Source organism: Phasianus colchicus, chromosome 7 (assembly GCF_987193195.1).
Source record: "Phasianus colchicus chromosome 7, bPhaCol1.hap1.1, whole genome shotgun sequence".
Lineage (NCBI taxonomy): Eukaryota > Metazoa > Chordata > Aves > Galliformes > Phasianidae > Phasianus > Phasianus colchicus.
In genome coordinates, this window is record NC_143442.1 from 27888554 (window position 1) to 27911214 (window position 22661).

At 37.3% G+C, this 22661-nt stretch overlaps 1 protein-coding gene across 4 annotated transcripts in view; it reads right to left on the reverse strand.

Annotated features, from left to right (window-relative positions):
* Positions 1–22661, reverse strand: part of SLC39A10 (solute carrier family 39 member 10) — a 266679-nt gene that overhangs the window by 191972 nt on the left and 52046 nt on the right. For all 4 annotated transcript variants that reach the window (XM_090144294.1, XM_090144289.1, XM_090144290.1 and 1 more), the window contains 4 exons: positions 22335–22487; positions 21585–21655; positions 19609–19789; positions 1811–1930 (listed from right to left, as the gene is read on the reverse strand). The gene's annotated coding sequence lies outside the window, so the exon portion shown is untranslated. The remainder of the gene's footprint in view (positions 1–1810; positions 1931–19608; positions 19790–21584; positions 21656–22334; positions 22488–22661) is intronic.

Below are 22661 nucleotides of genomic sequence, written 5' to 3' on the forward strand. Positions count from 1 at the left end.
CAAAAAACAAACAAAAAAATAAACTACCAAAGGATTTTTTATAACAAAAAGATTCTGAATATCACTTACAGAAGAGTGAGAATCCACGGCTTTATTCCCAGTCATAATTTTTTTAATTTTCATGTGCACATGGAATTTAGTGCTGAAGCATAACTATGGACTAACTGTAAAGAAATGGTTGTTGCTGATGTTGTCACTGCTGTTAGAAATTAATCATTTAGCCATTGTAAATGTTTAGAACTTAAGTGTCTTTGTCCTCTGATGCCTTCTTTACAAAGGTGAATATTTTTATGTCAGAGAAGATCCTTGTTTATGTTGTTTGGTACCTTCCTTTGTGATGCATCACTCCAAGGAACATGTCTTTGAGAAATAACCAAACGACATCATTAAAACTGGTGCTAGCATGTGTCAGCACTTCTAACAATATTTAGCATCTGCAATAGCATCAGTGACATTTTTATTTTACTAGAATAAAATATTATGCCTAATGTAATTAAAGCTCTATGTACAACTTTGATATCTCAGCAGGAAATTCCTCCTTTCAGCTGAGAGGTTTTAGGGCAAGATATAGATAACAATATGGCAACCTGTCAGTATCATTGTACCCTCAGGTTGGTAGGCAGCCAGTTTTCTCATGTACTGTCTCTGAATGTCAAAATATCTCAAATGTCTTTCTTCAGCTGTTTCTCTTTCTTGTATTTACTGTGTTCGGCCAACAACTGATTTCTCCCTGTCATTAGGGTTTTTTTTTCCTATGCAAGGAACTGTCTACCTGTCAAAGATTTCTGTTTAGTACCCAGAGGTGAGAAGAGCAGAATAGTATGATTGGTGAAAATAAATTGCTTGGGAGCATTCCCCACTGTGCTGAATCCAATACAGAAATACAAATGAGAGCAAATAGCATAGCCAAAATCTGCCAGCATTGTGTTGCTTGGAGCTTCTCTACACAGAACACAAAGAAGCTTGACTTCCCTGGCATCTTTTACGTCCAGAAACAGTCTACTTTTTTCTAGTGGTAGTGTTGATTTAAAGTAATGTTATCACAGTGTTTGTTGTATTTCATCTTAGTAGCAAAAATACATTCTTTGCTTTTTAATTTAACTTCTGGATGTACCTGAAAAAAAAATATATTTTTTTTCCTCTGGTGTTGGAGGACTTTTAGAGGACTGCATATAAAATTAAAAATTAACATTCAACTCTATTTCTCTGCAGAGCATAACTCCACATATAATCAGGACAAGCTCTGTGCAGCCTTATTTACATGAAGGCTTTTTGTGCTATGAGTACATTTGCAGAATTGGTTCTACTGTAGTTCTGTGAAGACAAAGGGAGAACCAGATACAAACACAGGACAAGTTACGGAAGAGCCTGTTACTGATGGTCCTTGTGATAGTACGCAGTTGGGGGAGAAAGTACATGTTTCATAATTGTCTGGTGTGTATGGAAAGACGTTGCCCTGTTTCTGGCCTGAATGTCTAGTGTTACTCTGCTTCACAGACCAAAATACATTTTCTTTATGTGTTTGGTCTAAGAAATGGATGGAGAAAGTCACGCATGAAAATGCAACATCTGAAATTGGATGGTCCTGGCAAGCCCCCTGCTATCCATAGCTGGACTGAAGATAAGTAGGTCTGAACAATACCTTTATTTTATTTTATCCAAGCAGCTACTATATCTATAGAAGGTTTTAGGGCAAGATATAGCATATAGCTTATTTATGTCTCAGGGTATTTGTCACTGGTTGTAGCCCCTGCACATTTCATTTGCCATTACACCATAAGTGCCAGCTTCAATAAAAGGATGTTCTTACCGTAATAGATTCCTCACGATACTTCCCCCATGTGCTGGTGCTACTCAAATCCAATGATGCTCAAGGGAGGTCTGGACTATACCAAATGGCTGTGCGGATAGGTCCTCACTTCAAAGCCAACTGAAAAAAAGGAGCCGAGGTGAGTGTTAGGCATTCTGTTAACACAGCTTGATGCTCCATCTACGTTCCTATACTTAGCTACTTTTCTGTGAGATAAATTTGAATACAGTTACATTTGGGAAATATAAAAGAACATGGGTGTATTGTGTGGAGTAGGTTGTTTCATACGCTGTAGAAAGTTCTGCTAATAAAAGATGTCACTTTACTAATGTAATTTTGTATTATTCATACTTGCATATTGAATTTTCACTTTTCATATTGTAATTTGTATTTGATCTCATTATTATACTTTCCTAGACTGCCATACCTCACTGGGGAGCTGTTAGGTTGAGTATTTGGTCTAGTTTTATTTTCTCATTCCTGCTGTTCCCTTCAGAGGTGTTGTTAAGCTAAGAATTTGGTGTTCTATATTTTTAATAATTTGTATACCTCAGAGGGCTCATTAGATCTTTGTATCTATGACTGTGTGTGTAATGCGTACACACAGAGATTGATAGATAGCTAGTTAAACATGCTAATACATTTTTTTTCTGTTTGGGAGGAAGAAATGAAGTTAGGTATGTAAAGCAGGAAACTTAAATATGTCATTGCTAATTAATTTGCGTTGAAATAAGGAGCTTATATCCCAAGTTCCTTTGAAAATCTGGCTACTCATATGCTTAGCTAAGTATGGATTAAAGTATTTAAATATTCAGATTTTTATGCATGAGCAGGCTACTCATCTACACGTAGGTGTGGGTGTATATTAAAACATGAATGAATAAACATTTCCACTTCTTTGTACATCAATATAATACAAAGGCTACTGTACAATGCTGTTGAGTATTAGAAGAGGATAGCTTATAAAAATAATGCAATTTATATTTTGAAAGTTGTTGGAAATCTATACTCATACTGTAGCACACTTGATTGTTGTCCATACTATTAATATCATTATTAATGTGTCTGTAACACTGGGAATATAGGATCACATTTGCAACCCCATTGACCTGTGAAGCATCTTTACTACAATAGAGAACAAAAAACAAACCCTTTCTGTGGGAGTTTAAATTCTTTCTTATCTTCACTGCATAGAAATTCGTGGCTGTTCTGTATGTGCAGATGTGTGTGGAGAATCTACATTAAGTCTAACACCTGTACAGTAGTACCTTTCTTGTGTATCCCATGTGTGTCCCATTGTTTTTCTGCAATTCCAATAAAAATTCTTCCTCCATAACTTAGTTTGAGACCAAAAGTCAAAAGATGAAACCAACTTTTAAAGTAGGTACCTGACCTCACTAAGTCAGTCCTTACAGCTCACTGAGTAGCCTATTTGGTGAGTTGTTTGTGGTTTTGCTCCCTTGCCAGAAAAAGTTCCTAGAAATCTGATGTGAGCCTGAGTGCAAATTCCATGTGAAAAAGCAGCATTATTGGACAGAAAAAGAAATTAATTCCATGGCAAATGACACATTATTTTTTCACTGCAGGGCTTACTTGTTATGACAAAATTGGCACAGCTCCCCTGTGAACAAAATGGAAAAGTTCTGAGGGGTAATTCTTACCTGAAAATAGACCATCATTTAAGACCATTTGCAGGTATGAAAGATTCCAGAACACACAATAATCAAAAGGCCCCAAAAATCTATGTGGAAGCTGTTACAGCTACTGCAAGGGCAAATAGAAGAGAACAGTCTGATGTGTTATGAACTTTCTCTGAAATCATCGAATGGGCTTGTTTCAATCAGGGAGAAGTCATCTGAAGATTACTGTCCTACAGTCTGCTTTCCTACTACAGGAAAAAAAACAATCAGATCAGCTCCCATCTGTTTTATCATCTATTGCCATTGTGTTTAGTTGTGTGCATAGGAAGAGTCATTCCAGCATGTGTGGTGCACTGCTGGCATTGCTCAGTATGGAAATAAATTCATGCACCTGGGAAAGATAGCATAATCTGCACTGGTTATGCTGGAAAAGAGATTCTTCTTCATCACTGAAAAAATATTCCTTGTGCAAGAAAGTCATTGGAACTCCAATGCAAACCCAGATTCTCTAACTGTCAGTGTCAAAATACTCAGTTTTCTTCATGTCTGTCACAAAAGGAAAGATAATTTCATGTTCTTAGTAGTTCCAATATTATGAGCACCCTCTGCCATTTCCAAGTGGTTGGACTCACAAAGCTCTGGACAGGGAAATAAGGAGCCATGCGGTGTTTGGTGACAGTATGAGATCAGAATAGGATGAGTACTGATCCTGTATGGGAATGTTAGCTCTGCAGCACATCTGATGTATGAATGTTTGTCTCTCAGTAGTGCCAGATGGGTATAAATCTGGGCTTTCAGGTTTTGGAGTGCTAAATTTGTCAAGATGGCATTGTGAGAATATTAGCTGCTAAACTCAGCGTTCACCAGAAAAGCTGCTCTTGATGGCTCCTGATAAGCTATGTGAAATGTTTGTCATTTGTACTTTTCTGAAAATTTCTTCCCGCTGTTTATATTGCCTGGGTTTTAAAACTACGCTTGCTTTAAGCTACATGAAAAAAAGATGTAAGCAAGCAACATAAAAATCAACTACGTTATTTAACATTTTTTAAACGTTATTTAAACATTTTTTACTAATTAAATGTCCCCAGATTTTCCCGTTGTTGCAATAGATAGATTTTTGAATGTCTACAATCTCTTAAGAACAATCATAAATGCTTTGATTGCTATTTCATGTTTTTGAATACGAGATTTAGCTGTAAGCTTTCTGCAAAATCAAGCAAGTACTCTCCAATGTGCTGCCTGCGCATGTACAGTGTGCCAGGATGTACGGTGCCATCAATTGGTTTATTACCACTTGTTCATTCCAAGCTTTTGATTGCAGCCATAAACCCCAGAAGGACTCATTAAGTCTTTTCTCACTTTTATTTCCATGTACTTGGAGCTTGCTTAAAAATAAAGGTTTTAACCTCAGTAAAACTTTCTTGAACACATTTTGAAAATCAGACCAGGTCCTAATTGAGCAGAAACTGTGATCTTTCAAGAGGTGCTTGGGTCTGCATGCATCCTGTCATTAACTCTAGGCTCTCAGAGTATCTTTCCCCTTACAGCTTTTGACAAACAAGCAATGTTAGCTCTTTGATTCAAAAAAAAGCTGGCCACTTTTGAATAGAAACTTACAATGTAAGGTGCAGCTAGAAAGCGAAATTAAACTCCAAACTAGAAAATACAGAACGTACAGTCTGGGGAAATGTTACGACATATAATTTCTGCAGATTAGCCTAGAGGAAAATAGGAAAAAATATTTTTGTAGGATGATAGGTGAGTATGTGGGAAGTGAACTTTGCATATGTCTCCTTATCTTTGGTGTGCCCAACTGAAATATTTTGTGTTACTTAGTGTTTGCTTTCTTCTTAACAATACATATTTGGGGAGGAACTCAGCCAGTGTGAATTGGGATGGTTCCATTGAAAAAAAAATGCATTTATGTTAATTTGTATCAATTCAGGACTCCCCTCATGTACCACGGCTGTACAGTCCTTTGAAAAATGACAGCAATTTTTTGTATAATAACAGAATGCTGTTTTTTGGGCTGTGGAAAACAACTCAAGCTTCATACAACATTATGTTCAGTAAAAATATTTGGCTTTGAGAGTATGGTGTTGATTTCCCCTACATGAAAGCAGTCTGACTTCTGTAGCAGCTTAAATAAATCACTTATTAACATTTACAGCTGTTGACTTATTCACTCATCACATCGCAGCAGATCAGTGTCAGCAGGAGTGAAAATTATGTTCAAGCGACTGGATTTAACAAGACAAAAAATTAATTCTGGAAAGTTGACACATTTAGTTACATGCTGTTTCTTGGGAATGAGCCGTTGGTGACTAACCAGTCCAATAGGTTCCTTGTGGCTCTGGATGAGCAAACAGATCTGCCAGTACAGAGCTTCTTACACCAAGGCTCTGGTCTGAAAGGCACCTGACCCTGGCTGAAGAGCATCTTCATGCCTGCATCATATCTGAGGGACATTTAAATCCCCATTCCTGTTTTTTGACTCCAGATAACGGGGGACTGAAACTTTGAACCTGGTTCTTCCTTCTTACAATCTGCACTTTGAACTTAAAACTGATGTTAAATTAGATTTCCTCTTAGCAATCTATGCATATTAGTCAAAGTCCTTATTTTGTTGTTACATTTTTATAGTGACATGAAGACCATTCCTGTTAATGAGGATTTCAGCTCAACTAGAATTCCCAGGCTACCTGTACTTAAACCAAGCTTATACCCCTCTGCCATATATTGCTCTCTGTTGGCAGATGAGGATGTTAAGAAAGAACAGAAAAGATCCATAGAGAGCTTTCTTGATTTTCCCATGAAAACACAAGAACAATTTCCTATTGTTTTTGGTTTTTTTTTGTGTGTTATTTTCTTTTTTTTTTTTTTTTTTTTTTCCCCCATAATAGTCTGGGGGTTGTAGGCAAAAGGTTGAGCTTTTACAGACAGTTCTGTAAATAAATAATAATAAAAAAAAACACCTGTAAATAATCCCTGGCTTTCTAGCAGAAAAGGCATAACACACATCTAGCCTTCTAAACTCTGGAGAAATCCTGACGTTTTGAACTATGGTCAAGATGTTGGAAATACCATCTTGTTTTCCCATCTGTTTGGATGAAACAAGGCTGACAAGCCAAGGGTTCTACCAATGCTCCTTTTCCTTGTCTCCTGGACAAATTTCATACTTACAGAGCTGATACAGGCTTGGAGAGGTTTGGCAGAATGGCTCCGTGCGCCAGCAAGAACAAGCCAGTCACTAAATAGAGCTCTGGGATAGGTGTCTTGTAGGCACATGGTATTTTAGTGGGTATGAAATATCTAGGATCAAATCAAAGTAAATAAGAGAATTCCTGATGATAATGCTAATACAGAACAACAGTGCATTGATAACTCAGAGTTATCTGCTCCAACTATTGATCTTAATGAGTGTAATACTAAAATGCAAAGGAAAATAGAACGATAATAGCAAAGTGGCAAAGTCTTGCATTGCAGCAAATGAGGACAAATCCAAATGCAGCAGCCACAGAAGCAGAAAAACAAAAGAAAACCTACCTACCCCTAGAAGATCTCAGGGATATAGGGTATCTAGAAAGACCCCTTTGCCTCCACTGCCAACCCTTAAATGAGGTCAGGGAAGGGGTGGATCCTGGCTCCCTTCTGGTTACTCAGATGAATCACACTGCAAGCACCTGAGCTCCCCTGGGTTGGCCCTGCCTTCCCACCAGGTGCTCAATCACTGCTTCAGGCCAAGACTGAACATTTCTGCTACAATGGGATACCAAAGAAAGGAAGAGTATCCTCTACTGATGATTCAATATTGTTCCTTTTTTCAGTTTGTTTTTTTTTTTTTTAATCTTTTTCTTAGACTCTGTTCCAAATATAACAGGTGGTTCTACTGTATTTAACTAGAAACAGTTTGCCGGCTGCTCTATTAAAATAAAATAACATAAAGCAAATATTGCTTGAATTTTGTCCATGCAAATTAAAAACATGTTGAAAAAAAAACCTCTGAAGTTGGTAATGGCCTAATATAACAAGGTTATAAATAAATTGCTCACTGTTCTCATGTATTTTTAGTAAAAAGATCTGGGAATAGCACAACAAATCCCCAGTGCCCAATTAAAGTCTCTTAACTAATTTAACAAATGCATTGTGAATGGGTAGCTGGAGATGCTTTAAATAAACATACATTTCACAGAGGAACTTTAATAGCGAAACAAATGGAAATTCAGTTCAAACGCTTTAGCTTTCTCAATTGTCCTTAATAAATTAGTCATAAGAAAAACAAACACAATTAACAAGCAAAACTGTTTTGCTTCTTCTACTACTACTTTTTTTTCCTTTTGCAATCCAGACGACAGCAGTTTCTGGTATGTCTTTTTAAGAACGCCTTCACTCAGAAGGTGTTCGAAGCCTCCCTAGAATTCTTTCCTTCTACCCAGAGTTACAATTATTTTGATGAGTTTTGTTTGTTTTGTTTCCTAATTCATTCCAATTCATTGGTGAAAAAACCCAATTCACTTCAAAATCGGAGGCTGCTAACTTAGTGGCGAATTAACTGTGGGCTTGATTTAAGAAAAAGGCAGAGATCTCTCCTCTGCTCTGTCCCTTGGTACACCCTTGCCTGCCAGCCAACCGATGAAACGAAACATCTGGCTTTCCAGTGAAGATTGCTCTGGCATTTTGCCTGCACAAATTTTGTCCTTGCGGAATCCCTGCAAAGAGTGCAAACTGTGCTTCAATTAAAGAAGAGTGAAGGGCACATACAGCAGCTGAGCAGCATGTGTGCTGGGACTGGGTTTGATGGGCCAGCATCAGGCAGGAAGATCAAGTGCAAAAATAAACAGCTGTGGAAAACCTACTTGAGAGCAGACACTTAACAAACTGGGAGTTCGAAAATACATCAGTCCAATGTCCCTTTCTGGAACAATTCAGATTCAGTAAGGTCATGGAAAGTTATCAAATCTTTATCTCTCCTCTCTTTCTGATTTTTATTAAAAATAGTCTTAGAAATAGTCTGGCCAGTCAGAAGTCTTCCTTTTACACTAAAAAAAGCCTTGTAGAAGGAGTTAAAAAGAACTATGAAAATGGGGCTGAAGGCTACAGAAAATACCTTATGATATGTAACACGAAAGCTTATTAATAAAGCAAAAAGAATGGAAAATCATCACGCTCAAAGAAAGAATATATCAGACAATTTCACAATCTACTTAAGAACATTAGGCTTTCCAGTAAAAAGTAAATAATTCTCAAAACTTGAAAATGAAGATTTCACAGAAAGTGTATAGAAAAAATTAATTGGGAATGCATTTGGGAATGGCTATATCCAGAAAGATCAGATTGTGGGATGCCTACAAGAACTCTTGTCATTCTTTTAGACATTTCCTGATTTTAAGAGCACCATTAATCCCAACATAGTCTATTAGGCACCACTTAGACATTAAGGTGAATTTTGACAGCCCACAACTCCAGATTTATACAAGACCTTACCTAAGCTTCAAATGCTTATATGTTAATATTAAAATAAAAAAAAACACTTAGGCTGTTATTTGGTTGGTGAAGCAAATGTCCAGTGCTCTATGGCCTAAAAGGTGTGGGTTTTATGTAGTCAGCGTCCATGCAGAAGTGCTGAAAGCGTTTTTACTAGACATGGCTAACTTGGATTTTTTCATCAGCTGACGAAAACAGGATTCTCTTGGAGGAAACTGCAGCTGCAGCAACAGCAGCAAAATTTCATTTATTTTCAATACTGCTTTGGGCAAGATACAGAGAGCAAGAAAAGAGACCAGCTAGAAAGCTGAGCAGATAAGCTGCCAATAGGTTGCTGCTCTTAATCTAAAATAGCTCTCACGTTGCTGTACGAAGTTGCCGGCACATTTCTGAACAGAGCTCTGCACTGCTGGCAGCTCTGTGCAGTCCTTCCCGCAGCCAGCACTCTCCTGGCACACTCCACAAAACAGGGGCTTTATCTGTTTGCAAAGCATTTGTGAAACGTGGCTTGACGACTGCAAAATACAAATAGCTCTTTGGCACTGCATATATTGCTACTGGGAGCCTCTTTTGCAAATCCTATGAGCTGCAAGTGTCTGATGGGTGGCCAACACAGCCAACTACGACCGCAGTGCTGGAGCACCTGAAGCTGCTGGATGTGATTGCCCTCTCCCTGCCCTCCTCCTCACAGCAACTCACAGCTTTTCTGCTGGCAGATCCTCAGATAAAAGTAGCTACATTTCCCAATTCACAGCAATATTTTTAAACATTTTGTTCCACAGCTATTTAGAAAGTAGGCTTTTGTTTGTGTGTGCTCACGGAAATAACTTTGCGAGTAAATAAAATCTTATCCTTCTTTCATTTAATTTTTTTTTTTTTTTCCTTTCCTGGGGTATTTTTCATTGTCATATGTTTCACCAGCACTTGTGTGTGAATTATAATAAAGAAGCTCTGCAACCTCCTTCACATGCAGCAGAAAACATAATAGTCACCACAAGCATATGTAAACAGATGAATAGAGAATCTGCAATTCATGTGACTAGATGTGCCATGCTGACAGCTATGACATTTAGTTAATGATATCTGTTTCAAGAAAGGTAATGTCTTATACTGGAGAGCTCCTTATTTTTGTTTCTTTCCCCATATGAAATGAAATCTTACCCCATCTGCGTATACTTTTCTCCTTTAGTCTTCCCATACTTGCGCCAATTAGACTTTTCTCTAGGATGACAAAACAGTACATTGCAAGATAGCATTAACAAGATTAGGAGAATAGAAATATGTTTGTGGGCCTGGAACATTTTCTTTTGCTCTTCCTTGTGACTCGGTGTAGTTCTGGTAGCATCATTTATTGAAAAACAGTGGAACTAAAGTTTCTAAGTTAAGAAACTTTTATTTCCAGAGGTGTCTGATCTGCTACAAGTGCAAAGTCTATTGCATTTGCAGAAGTATGAAACTAATCAAGTGTCTCTTGAACTGATCTTGCTGTGATGCTTCTGAAAGTCTTGCCTGAATTTTAGAGAAGAATATCGTTTGCGGTAGAAGACATCAAGTTTAGTGTAATTTGTTTCCAGTGCAGAAGGGGATGTTTTTAAGCAAGAAAACCCTAACCAGATCCTGCCTCACCCTATCATATAAGCAAAAATGGGAAAATTGTCTGACAATGCCAGGGAACAAATCAATTGATAACAGCAGCTTTCAAGAAGCAAATTTAAAAGTGCATAGGGATGAGTCTCAAGTCTGTATCTACAGCAGCTAATCCAGAGCTAAATAGAGGCATTTGAATATTCGAATTTAGAAATATGAACACGAGAATGCAGCTTGTGAAGTCCTTTCCCAATAGTTCCTCTCCAGTGATGTCAGGAAATGGGTTTCCAACACATCCTGAGACAGTAACTCTGGGAACTGGTTTCACTCTCAGCTGTCATGTCTGCACGCTTCCCTAGCTTAAACTGGTGAGTCTGCCATTAATTTCTTTTATATTCCCATTAATGTCCAATTAGGACAGCCACTTGAAGTCAATATTGTTAAGGGGAAAGTCTAACAAAACATAATCAAATTCTTTCCATTCGATTAGCAATTTAGACTTGTAATGGACAGCTTATTAAGGCAAACTTATTAAAGGGCGTTTTACACAAATTGAAACCAGACCCTCAACTGGCAATTAAAACTATTGTTCCTTTCCACTACACACTCCTTTTCCCTTGATATTTTTCATGCTCTTGTTTTTCAGCGCAATTAAAAGTAGTTCTGAGTGGGTACTTACCCACAGCCAGAGAAAAAACTTTAAATGGTTACAATCGAAGCAGCATGCTTCCTGTTCTTCATTTCCTTTATAAGTTTCCCCACCTTTGTATACAATACATCAGTTGTAAGGGATGAATTATACATTATACATTTGTCTGTGAGATGGTTAGGATGTAACAAAGCAGGTCTACCTTGCCACTTCTGTCATGCAGTATGGGAATTACCATACCACATTCCACCACGGGTTTTCCTGTCCTTTCACTTTCCTAAGGCTGTCAGCATGGATATAGTTCTTTTAAGATATGAAAGTGTTTCTGTAATATGGACCAGACCCAAATCTGATCGAATATATTGCAGTGTGCTGTGAAAACCATACCCCTGCAGGATATTTATCCTGTATGACCAATTATTTAAAGTGTCACCAACCATCTCATCCCATGAATTGCTGTTATCATTCCCTCGCTAATGCCTTTCAGACAGCCCTGAGCAGAGCCAGGCTTGAAGGAGTGCTGCTCTGTTTCCCAGTTGCTCTGCTGTGCTAAGACCAGGCTTTTCCTTCCCCAGCCTCGCAGGACAAAACTTAATAATGTTGAATGTCTGCTTAATTAGTTTGGGGAATTTCTCTGAGTCTCTTTCACAGAAAATCCAGGGTGGAATTCAAGACTCATATGCAGTCCTCCTATGTCAAGCATCTTAATGGTGTCCATAACATCTTTGTGTGGCAAACATTTGAATACTCCATTCTTTCAGATTATTTTCTGTGGCACATTTCATAACAATTAAAAGATTAAGATACATTATTTTTTCCCCAGTTCTTCTAAGGGCCAGAAGAAATTGAAATGAATGAGTTGATGTAAGCTGAGCCTCGTGAACTGATATTTTTATTAGGAACTTGACATTCATTCAATCATTTAAGAAGACACATTTCAAAGGTTTGGAGACTGCTTCTAACATTACACGATGTTAGAAAATGCATTCTGGATACTGCAAGGATGGGAACAAAGTCCTGCTCTCACATTCTGGAGAACTAGGAAATGTCTCAGGCTTTCAAAAGAGCCACAGTGTGTAATTAAACACATGGATTTTGGAGGTCCTAATATAGGACAGGTTAGTCACAAAAACATTTTAAAAGGAAAGCCATGACAGAAAAATTAAATAAGCAAGCTGCAGTCTGTCTTTCATTATACTTTGTTCTTCATTACTATACCGAGTAATGAAAGAGTTACACTGAGACAATGTAGATGTCATACTTAACTTTTGCCCAATCATCACACAAGTTTTGTATTTTTGAACTTTTAAATATGCATTAGATTATTTTGGGAGGAAAAGATGGTTTAGACCATCTTCTCCCTGTAGAGCTAATCAGATTTGACCCATCTAACTTGTAGAAAGCTCATTTCTGGTTGAACTGTTTTATAGAGGGAGGGAGAATTAGATTTTCTGTAATCTATGCAAAGCCTAACTGCCCTTGACTACTAAATCAACAGTTGATTTCTCACTTGAATTTGTGCTACAATTTCATTTGCCTTTGTCTGGCAGAATGAGAGAAACCTTAACGTTCTCTTTGTCATACAAGGCATCCTTCTTGTGCATTAAAGAAATAGATATGAATTGGTTCTAAGGAGCTCACAAGATTTTAAAAGCGGCTTTGTTTGTATACTGTAGTTTCCGAGCAGTAAGAGCACAGCAGCTCACGCAGACTTTATGCCTGTCATAACCGAAGGATGTGTGTCTATAAGAGGATACTTGCATGTGGGAGAAAATACAGCCCTTGTAAAGGGCAAACTGCCAACATACATCGTTGCACGGAGGTATTACTTGAATAAAAAATAGGAGTGCCATTAACTTGTCTATTATATCTGAATTAGTACTAGCTGTATATATATATTTTTAATTTGAGCCCTTTCTTGCAACAGGAAGCAGTGAGCAGCCTTTACTTGGACATATAGGGAAGCAAATAATTTTAATGTGTTGGAAGTCTATAAAAACAGAGAAATTCATCACTGTGATCCACAAGATATTTCTCTGCATTTTTTCACCTCCTGCTGTAGTCAGCTACTCTTGCTCAAATTCATAGCCGTTGATAGATACCTATTTCTCTCCCAGGCAAAATCTTAAATCTGAAAAATATGCTCTGTTGGGATGGATATGCTTGGGAACTGTGCCATGCTTTTTAATTCATTGTCAAAGGTACATGCAAGTCATGATGAGTAGATTCATATAGTTAGTAGGAAAAGATGAGAAAAGGGGGAAGAAAAAAGACAAACTTTCGTGACAAACAAGTTCAGCTCTTCTCCCTGTTACGATTTGATAAATTTAGCTGAATGTTTTTTCCAAACTTAAGATGAGACTTCACTAAGAAATGTGGATCAGTAATTCCTACTTCTTTGTAGGATGAAAATGGCAACTTGTTATTTCAATTGTCCTAAAAGCACATCCCTGCACAAAGACAATCATTTTTTTTTTTTCTATTCAGTTTCCATATCTCTCCACTCCCATCTGGGAGAAGGGAGGAAGAGGGAAAAGAACAGGAAAAGATGAATAGGTTTAGTGAAAAAAAATAGCTACAGTTACCATAAGCACGGCAGAGAATTAGAGGATAGTGGTGCTGTTTTAAAAACAGTTGCTTTGGCTTTTGTCTGTTTTAAACACACAATATTGTATTGCTGTATTATTTAATCAATTAAAAGACAAAATGATGTAAAAGTTGGTTTTGACCATATTATCTAAGCTCCCAGATGCACGGAGCAAAAGATTTATTCTGCCTTTTGCTCTCTGTAGTAAGGAGGATATGATTATTTGATATGATTCCTAATCTGTTTCACTTCCCCAGTTTTCAAAGTTAATGCTTTTGTTTACATTGAGTTATTTTGGAAGGTGCTATGGGAAATTTATGATAATCAGTAAATGAAGGCTTTAGAAATAGAAGGATAATTGCCTAAAAATCATTGGAAAAGAAAGAACAAAATCATCTCGGTGGTGCCATTGTATTAGTGAGGCAGAGCTGCCAGATTTTTATGGCTGCATGGTCAGGCACTGCAGAGGGGCTCAACTCTTCAGGCTCTGTCATCATTTTAAGGCAAAGGAAGATCATACATTAATGTTACCTGTCTGGCTTCTCTCCATCCCAGGTCTGAAGCTTTATTTCAGAAGTGTTTTTATTTTCCCTGTGTGGTTTGTAGCATTTTCTCTAGAATCCTCTCCTTTATTTAAATATTCAGCATTTCTTTCTGACATTGTTAATTACCTGACCAAGCTTAATCACCATCTTTCTTTTTGAGGACTTTCTCTATTCCTGCCTTCCCATTTGTCTCATTTCCTTTTCTTTCCCTTCTCTGCACAGCCTAGCACAGGCCTCAGCCCTCCAGAGAACCTCTGTGCTCTCTGTGCTCACCAGCTGCCGAGCACAAGGCATTTGCAAAGAAATACACATCTATCAAAAAACAGCACGGAAGTCTGCTCTTTATAAACTTGACACCAAGGAAACAACAGAGAAATGTTGGATAGGAAATTGCTAGACATTTTCTCAACAGTGGATGTTTCACAGTGGTGGGTTCCAGAGCTTCTATTTTGACATTTCCTCCCACAAACGAGACACTATGTCAAGGTATCAGAGCCAAGCAATATCTGACATTACCATATATGTAGATTCTCACCTGTAAGAGAGATGCTGGAATAAGCTGGGGATAACCCTGACCCAGCCAATGATCTATTGAAAGAAAAATACCAGCTCTGGACCTTCACTGCAGAATCTCCCAAAGCCCATATATATATATGAAGAAAAGCATAACATCCTTTTTTTTTCAATCTACTTTTTTCCCCCCTAATTGTCACCAAACACTGGGATGATGAAGCTCCAATTGGAATTTGCCTGTGCATCTCAGGTCCCTGGGACCTGGCCTCTGGCTGCGCATCTCTGAGAACAGAAAGGAGTTGATTTGATGTGAGGGAAAGGACTCAGGTGGGATTATGTGACCATAAATGGTCAAAGTCAGAGAGAATGGCTAAAGGCGGGCCTTGATGATCTTTCCAGAAAGCACCAGTAGTGAGCAGAGCTGCCACAAATGCGGTAAGCTGACCTGACCATTGGCTCCCACCATTTTAGTATGTAAATATATCTGCAGGTGTAGGCCAAGTCCCCACATAAATCTTTCTCTCCAAAATTGTCCCTGAGAGGGAAACATTTATACCAGGTTGTCATTATGTTTTTTTTTTTTATTCCAATTCTGTGTTTCAAACAATTTCTTAAGGATAAAGAGATACAGAAATCTGCACTGTATCTTCAAACTGTTTTATTCCCTGCTTCTTTTAAAGATCTAGTCTGGAGACTGGATTGCAATAGTTATTTGACCAAGCTATCTACTGTGTTAATTCTTGCAAAAAACTTTCTTTTCAACTTTATTAAGTTTATTTCTTTTCAAATGTATTATTATGATCTAACGTGAGCAAATCTTTGCACACTCTGACTTGTAGCCAAAAGAGCAAACAAGACCTTCAATCAACATTTCTTCTGTATGCTCTAATTTTGAGACAATACACAGCAACATGAAAATATTTATAAAACATTCTTAAAATATTCTCCACGCTACTGCACATTCTCAAATTGAACTCACTAACACTGCGCATTTCTCTGCGATCTGAATGAATGCCTTCAAATCAAACATTTCTAAATATTTTCTAAAATTCATATGACTGAAGAAACAGTGAATAGCATTTGTCAAGGCTGAGCTCCAGAAGGATGGAAATGGTGGAATCATTAATCACTCTTTGACGAAAGATGCATAGAAACTTCTTAGAAAAGAGAAGAAACACAAATGTGATTTATTTTCTGGTCTGCCTGTTCATATTTTTTTTTATAATACTGAACATCTGTGACATCTTCTGCTACTCAAGAAATACAAAAGTATCTACTGATCTATAAATATTTCTAGCTTTGACTTACATGTGATATAGGAATGGGCCATGATAAATAACAGCTAAACTTTATTGTATTTCTTGTGTGCAAGCATCAAAGTATTTCACAAGCAGGGCCAGTATTAGCGTCCCGCTTTTGCAGATGGGAAAATGAAGACATAAGTAAATGAAATATGAAGAAGAGAACATGCAAATCAGCACCATGGCAGAACTAGAGCAATGGCTATTTTGGCATACCACCCTCTTGCCTAGACCTGTTGATTCCAACAGTTAGGTGAATGGCTTCTGAATTGATAACTACCAAAGGAAGACCAAGATTTTAGCCCTGCTAAATGAATTCTCAATTCTAAATTCTCTACCTATATTATGGATTTGTATATCAACGTCTGTTTAAATAATTTTACAGGTAGCAAGAATCATCAGAATTAATATCTCAGGACAAGCAGGTGATTATAAAGGTTAATACAAGGTTAATTTTTAAAACAGTTTACTCTTATCTGACAATTTATATCATCTGTGAGGTGTTGTTTTGTGATTAATTGTTCACAATTGCTGATGGAAACTGAGTATAAGCTAATTTTTCATAAGCAATATGTAGCAGAGTTCATTTTCCTGCACTGAACTTCTATCACTAATTATTCCTTTTCATTTCTATGTAACTGTTGATACCAGAATAAATTTGAGGCAATCTGAAGAAAATTATTCATTACACCATGGAAATATGCCCTCGAGGTTTTCTTTTGCATAATAATTATCACTTTTGTATTAATGCTATGTTGAAGTTAATTGCATGGGAAAGGTGATGGTAAACATTTTAGTGCTTTCATAGGGAGTAAGTATTACTGTCATTATATTTCATTATAATTCCCATCAAAATCTAAGATATCTCAATATACGTCTTGGCCAGGAATATAAATCACAGAGTTAAAAATTCTATTACTAGATAGCCAAATTCAATACTTTTACAACTCCTTATAATTTTATCACATGGGATTTTCAGTAGCAAACATTTACTTTGAGTTCTTTCACATTCAGGTGGTTAAATTTCATTTGTGTTAGAGGACTTATTTTTCAAGGATAAGCAGTCTGCATGGTGTAAAGAAGTGTACATGGAAAGGAGGGGAATGAAGAGGAGGGGAGAGAAGGGCAGCTGAGACAGAGGGAATAGGATGGGAAAGGAGAGGAAAAAAGCCATTAAAACAGGAATTGAAATCTTTTCTGGGTAATGTGAAATCATCTCAGAAGTGTTCCTACCACATCGTGATTCGTCTATATAAATGGTACAGAATTAAACTGAAAGGAAAAATGTTTCTGAAAGAGTTGAACAGTGTTACTCCAAAGATTTCAGTAAATATCTGAAAAATACTTTTAAAAGACTTTCTCTAATGAATCTGATTCTGTAACTTGGGAGACTCCCTTCTTCTAAACAACAGTGAAAGGTAAATGAAAAAAGTTAACATGTAGTAGGCAGGAATTAAATTTGGGAAAAGAAACTGAGCAAACATATCCTTCTGTTACATCAGTATGTGGCAGTGGTAATCATTGTGCAGTAGGTGTCCAGTCTATTTTCTGATTCTGCTATAATACTATGTTTTTGAATAATAATAAAATTAATGCCCTGCTGTTTTAAAATTTGGTTTACACAGGAGTCTTCTGCCTCATTTAAGTCAAATCACTGAAGATTTAGAAGGTAACAGCACCACGAAAATCCAGCATTATAAATAATGAATCACATTATTCAAATTATATTGCTATGTTTGGAAAGAAAGCAAGCAAGCAAAAAAATCTGTACATAAAAAAGCACTTGAGATTATGTGCTTAGATTTTAGCGAAACACTTGATAGCAATTCCCAGGAAAACACACATGAAAAGTGATTTACCTTATTTTGAATGGGAACAATGCTGTGTGGGCTGAGGAAAAACCCAGCTAAAGCACTGTACTTGAAGAACAATAAGGATAGTGGTGGGTGTCCTTGGAGAAGGTGCATCTTAACTAACATTTTCACTATTGGTACTGAAGTACGAGTAACAGTGCAAGATTAGAATAGAAAATGACATTAACTTACTAGCAGTAAAGATAAGGAATCAAAAAGGGAAAAGAACATAAAAAATTGCAAAGAGGATCACAAAATGAGACTCAAACTGACGAATATGAATTCAGAAATATGGGAAAGATATGGATGGGATAAGACGGCCAGCTGGAAAAAAAGCACTGAAAACTCTACAGTGAATGAAACGCAGATTTTTAATGGCATAAAGCAGTTGGAGAAGTCAGGCATTTTGGGAAGTTTTCTAAGATGTGATTTTGCAGAGAATGGCCATAGCTATCAGAGCTTTTCCTGCTGAATCAACTATGTAGAACATGCAGAATTTAATTTTGAACACAAAGGTACTCTATAGCTATAATTCAGACAGAAGTAATTCAAAGAAGGCAGAATCAGATTGCAAGAGAGATAGATTCATTAGAAAACTTCAGATAATCTGGCAGAATATGTCAGAAAGGTTACATCTAGGAATCTGTTAATAGTCTGGAAATATTTGAAGGCATTCTGTGTAAGACAGAAATGGCTGCTATGTTACTAGTCTGCCTTACTGGTCTACCAAGCAGAAGAGCAGTAAAAGCATACAGATGTCAGCAATTGCTGATTAAGTACCTGCATTACTTAATGAGTGACTTAGAAATATATTATTTCTCTTTACGGATAGGCTAAGAACAGCAGTTTTCCAACTTTTGTTTCCCTAGGAAGTCCGACCTCTGGCTAGGATGAGGAGACAGCGGGCAGGGGAGGATGCTTTGGCTCTGTGCTCCAGCAGATGGACACAGGATGGACATGGTGGTGGTCTTGGTTTCCGACCAAAGGTCCAGCCCTTTCTGGAGCACCTGCTGCAGCTGAGGCCCACTCTAGACAGGATTCTGGCTCATTCCCTTTGCTTTGCTGCATGTGTGCTGTAAGACACTCAGACCAAGGATGGATCCTTGATTTTTGATAGCCTCTAAATAAAAGCCTAGGAAGCAGCTCTTCCTCTTTTGAAAATCCCCTCTTTTGAAAAGTTGCCAATAAGCATAGATATTTACCAACTCACTTCCGCTGTGTCTCAAAGTTTCTGTATTTGTTTACTAAATACAGAATTTGCATCTCATCTGAAAGTGCACTGTAGCCAAAAAATCATGGCCTCAACCAGCTTTTATATAGCTACCTAACAATGAGAACAAAGATACATTTGCAGGACTTAAGATAAACTACTGAATTTAAGTGGATTTTCTTTTTCTTAAAAACATTTAATACAAAAAGTACATACCAGTATCATGAAGGCATGTTCTTCCAAAGAAATTATGACAAGTCTCATGTTTTCTAACAACTGGGGGTATTGTGATAGCAATTGAAGAGGGTTTAAAGTTAGTTATGAAGTGTTACTTAGTTTTTTCCTCTTGTATTCCAGAAATAATGTAATATAAAATGAAAAGCAGTAAAGTGTGATGGAAAACATACATATTCTAAAACTATGCCTTACCTCATATTTTTGAGAAGATTCTGGGACTTGAGTCATCCAGCCACTGGCAGAAGGATGGACAGCTGAAGCAGCAGTAGTACACCACTCTACTGGTGTGACTGGCTTCTGCTGGTGGGGTGGGAGCTCACTTTCATGCTCTTTGTAGTGCCAGATGTTTTTCAGCTGCATAACAGTTGTAAAGCTGTGAATGAATGACAAAACATACTTCAACTCACCTTTCAGAATTTTTCTGAGCTTGACTTAAAATTCAAACATCAAACTCAAGTGTTCAACTTAATGTTTCAGCTTGACTGCTTGAAAAAGTATATTTGTAGGTTTACTTTAACACTAAATTTAAAATAACAATTTTTCTTGCATTGGCTACACCACTGTAATAAAAAGAATAAAATGCATGGAAAATACACTCTCACCATTAGTCAACAAACTGATCACACAAACAAACCATTTATACACAGTTCAGATTATAACACCAATACCAGTGACTGAGGTTTTTAGGAGCAGATTCCTCCACTGAGAATATTTACGTAGAAGAGAGAACTGAAATAAAATACTGGATCCAGTTTTAGTGCATATCTAGAACCAGCAGAAGTGGTTAATTAATTATAATAGAATTAATGGGTGTCTGAGGAATTGTTTACTTGAAGATAGCCTGATTATAGAGCAATGCTCAGATTTCTTTTTATGAGAACACAGTTTTCCCTGACAATTTTGCCTGGCTTCAGTTCTGTCATCAATGTAAATGACATGATTTGAGCCCTTAAACATCATGCTACTTGTTTTCAATGTCCCAAGAACAGAAATGTCATCTTTCCTTAAAAATTAAAAAGTTTCTGTCTTTAAGCATAAATTGGCCAACTTTTCATGGCCACGAACTGCACTACGGACATTTCCATGAAATTATACAGCAGCAAGCTTTAAACTTCCTATCATGTTGTAGAATGAAGTGCTGGAGTCTGTACTCCCACAAAGGGAGTTATCAGTTGCCACAGTTCTGTGCACCTAGCAGGAGACTGCAGGTGTAAGGAAGTGTTAGACTGATTTGTTTGTGGCTTGTGCCTGTTTTTCGTACGGCTTTGATACAGTTGTATTTTTTATTTTCAAAATCTATTTCTTTTTCTTCCTTCCTTTTCTTTTTAATCTTAGGAAATGTTGGGCTCCCACTCCTAAAGTTTTCTGCAATACACGGTCTTTTAAAATCCAGCCTCAGCTGCTATTATCAGTTGTGTCTTTTTTTTTTTTCTGACAGGCTGCTGGCAATCCAGCTATGTGGCACACAGTGTTTGATATCCCATGACTAAAGCACCTACAGAATTCAGAAACTGGGCTAAATTAGGCCCACAATTTTTAATGAATTTTGAATTATGCAGTTAATCTATTTATGAGTTTTACAACTGTTTCATTCTGAAAGAAAAAAAAGGAAAGAAATGCAAACAGACAGTCAAAAAATGATATCTAGTTATTGGGCCACATGTGGTAGAATGCTGAGATTTTATTTTCTTCTGGAACTACTACCTCTTATAAAGCCCATCCGTCATATGTAATGAGGGCTGTCAGGAATATTTAGCTGAGAAATAGCTACTTGATATGCTAATGGTGGTCCCTTAGTGAATTCATTTGGTTCTGCTGCCTGACATTAATGGTTTTCATAATCTAATGAATGATGTGTGTAATAGAGGTAAGGCCACAGGGAATGACATTCTGAAACTAAGGGAAGTGCTATATATGTATTTTATAAACATACGCATTTTTAATATATATATATGCTCATGCACACGCACACAGACACACACACACATATTCATAGAGAGAATACAAAATTTTCTCCATAGGGAGAAACTACAAAGGTTAAGCAAAACTCCAATATTGACATTTCATACTGTAAATTCTAAAATATCTGTATTCCCAGGACTGCATGAAATACCAAGGAATGCAATAAACAGGAAGACTCCACTTTCACAACTCCTCTGTGCTCTTACTTCAGAAATGGAGACGTCCTCCAGTTCCTCTCAAGGACAACAGCACGTCCATCTCTGAAAACTTCTGGTGGCTGGAGAGAACCAAGAAATTCTGAGAAATAACCACAGCTCATGGAAGGATGCCATTTTACTCATATATTTATCTGAAATGGCTTTGGATGAGATTGGGAATAGCTATTAGTGAAACAGACTATATTCCATTGCTGAAATCTTCCTCAAGCCCCTGTATTTGGTCTCACATTTGTACCCACAAGCTATTGTGGCCATCTATATCTGGCTAACAATGCAGGGAATTTTGGTTCTAAGACTGAACTACAATCCTGCTTAAAAAATAAAAAAGGGTTGGAAATACATTTGCTTCTTAAAGAAAATTACTTAACGAGGTAGTTACACTTCTGACAAACCTCAGCTCTTAGATACAATTGAGATTTTCCTGATTTGTATATCTCTTCATTTTAACATGCTGCAGGTATTGATGCTTGCAAATTAATGCCACAGTTTGCCCTGTATTTTAGTAATGCCTGCATTTCTCTGCAGCCCAATTTTCTGCTCTTTCACATGCAGAATATCTGACTGCGGTCTTGATCTTCCAACTAACCCTGAATGTTAATTTTTAAAGCGACATTTTTAAGCAAAATAACAAAGACTTGCACTAGAAAGAGCTTGTACATACAGTAGGCCACAGCATACACTCCCGTACAAATATATTTGTGGAAAAGCATTTCTATAGCGCAGATTCAGAAACTATACCTCTGTATTAGCATGGTCCTGTCTTCTCAAGTCCTGGTCTCTCCGTAGGAGTCTGAGTGGCCTCGAGGTAGGACAGATACACGTGGCAGGGGGTCCTCTTTGCAGTACCACAAGGTGTGCCTACCAGCACAATCCAACTGCACAATTCCAATCCTGAAAAATTAACAAAGCGAGAGCTGATAAATGCCCTTAATGATCTAGAGACGCAACATAGAAGTGATTTGAGTTCGTAGAGGATAGACCTTGCCACTCAAACTCAAGTGCTGTTTCTGCAAAGGAATTACAACACTGCACACCAGAAAGAGCATGATGGTTGTAATATAATTT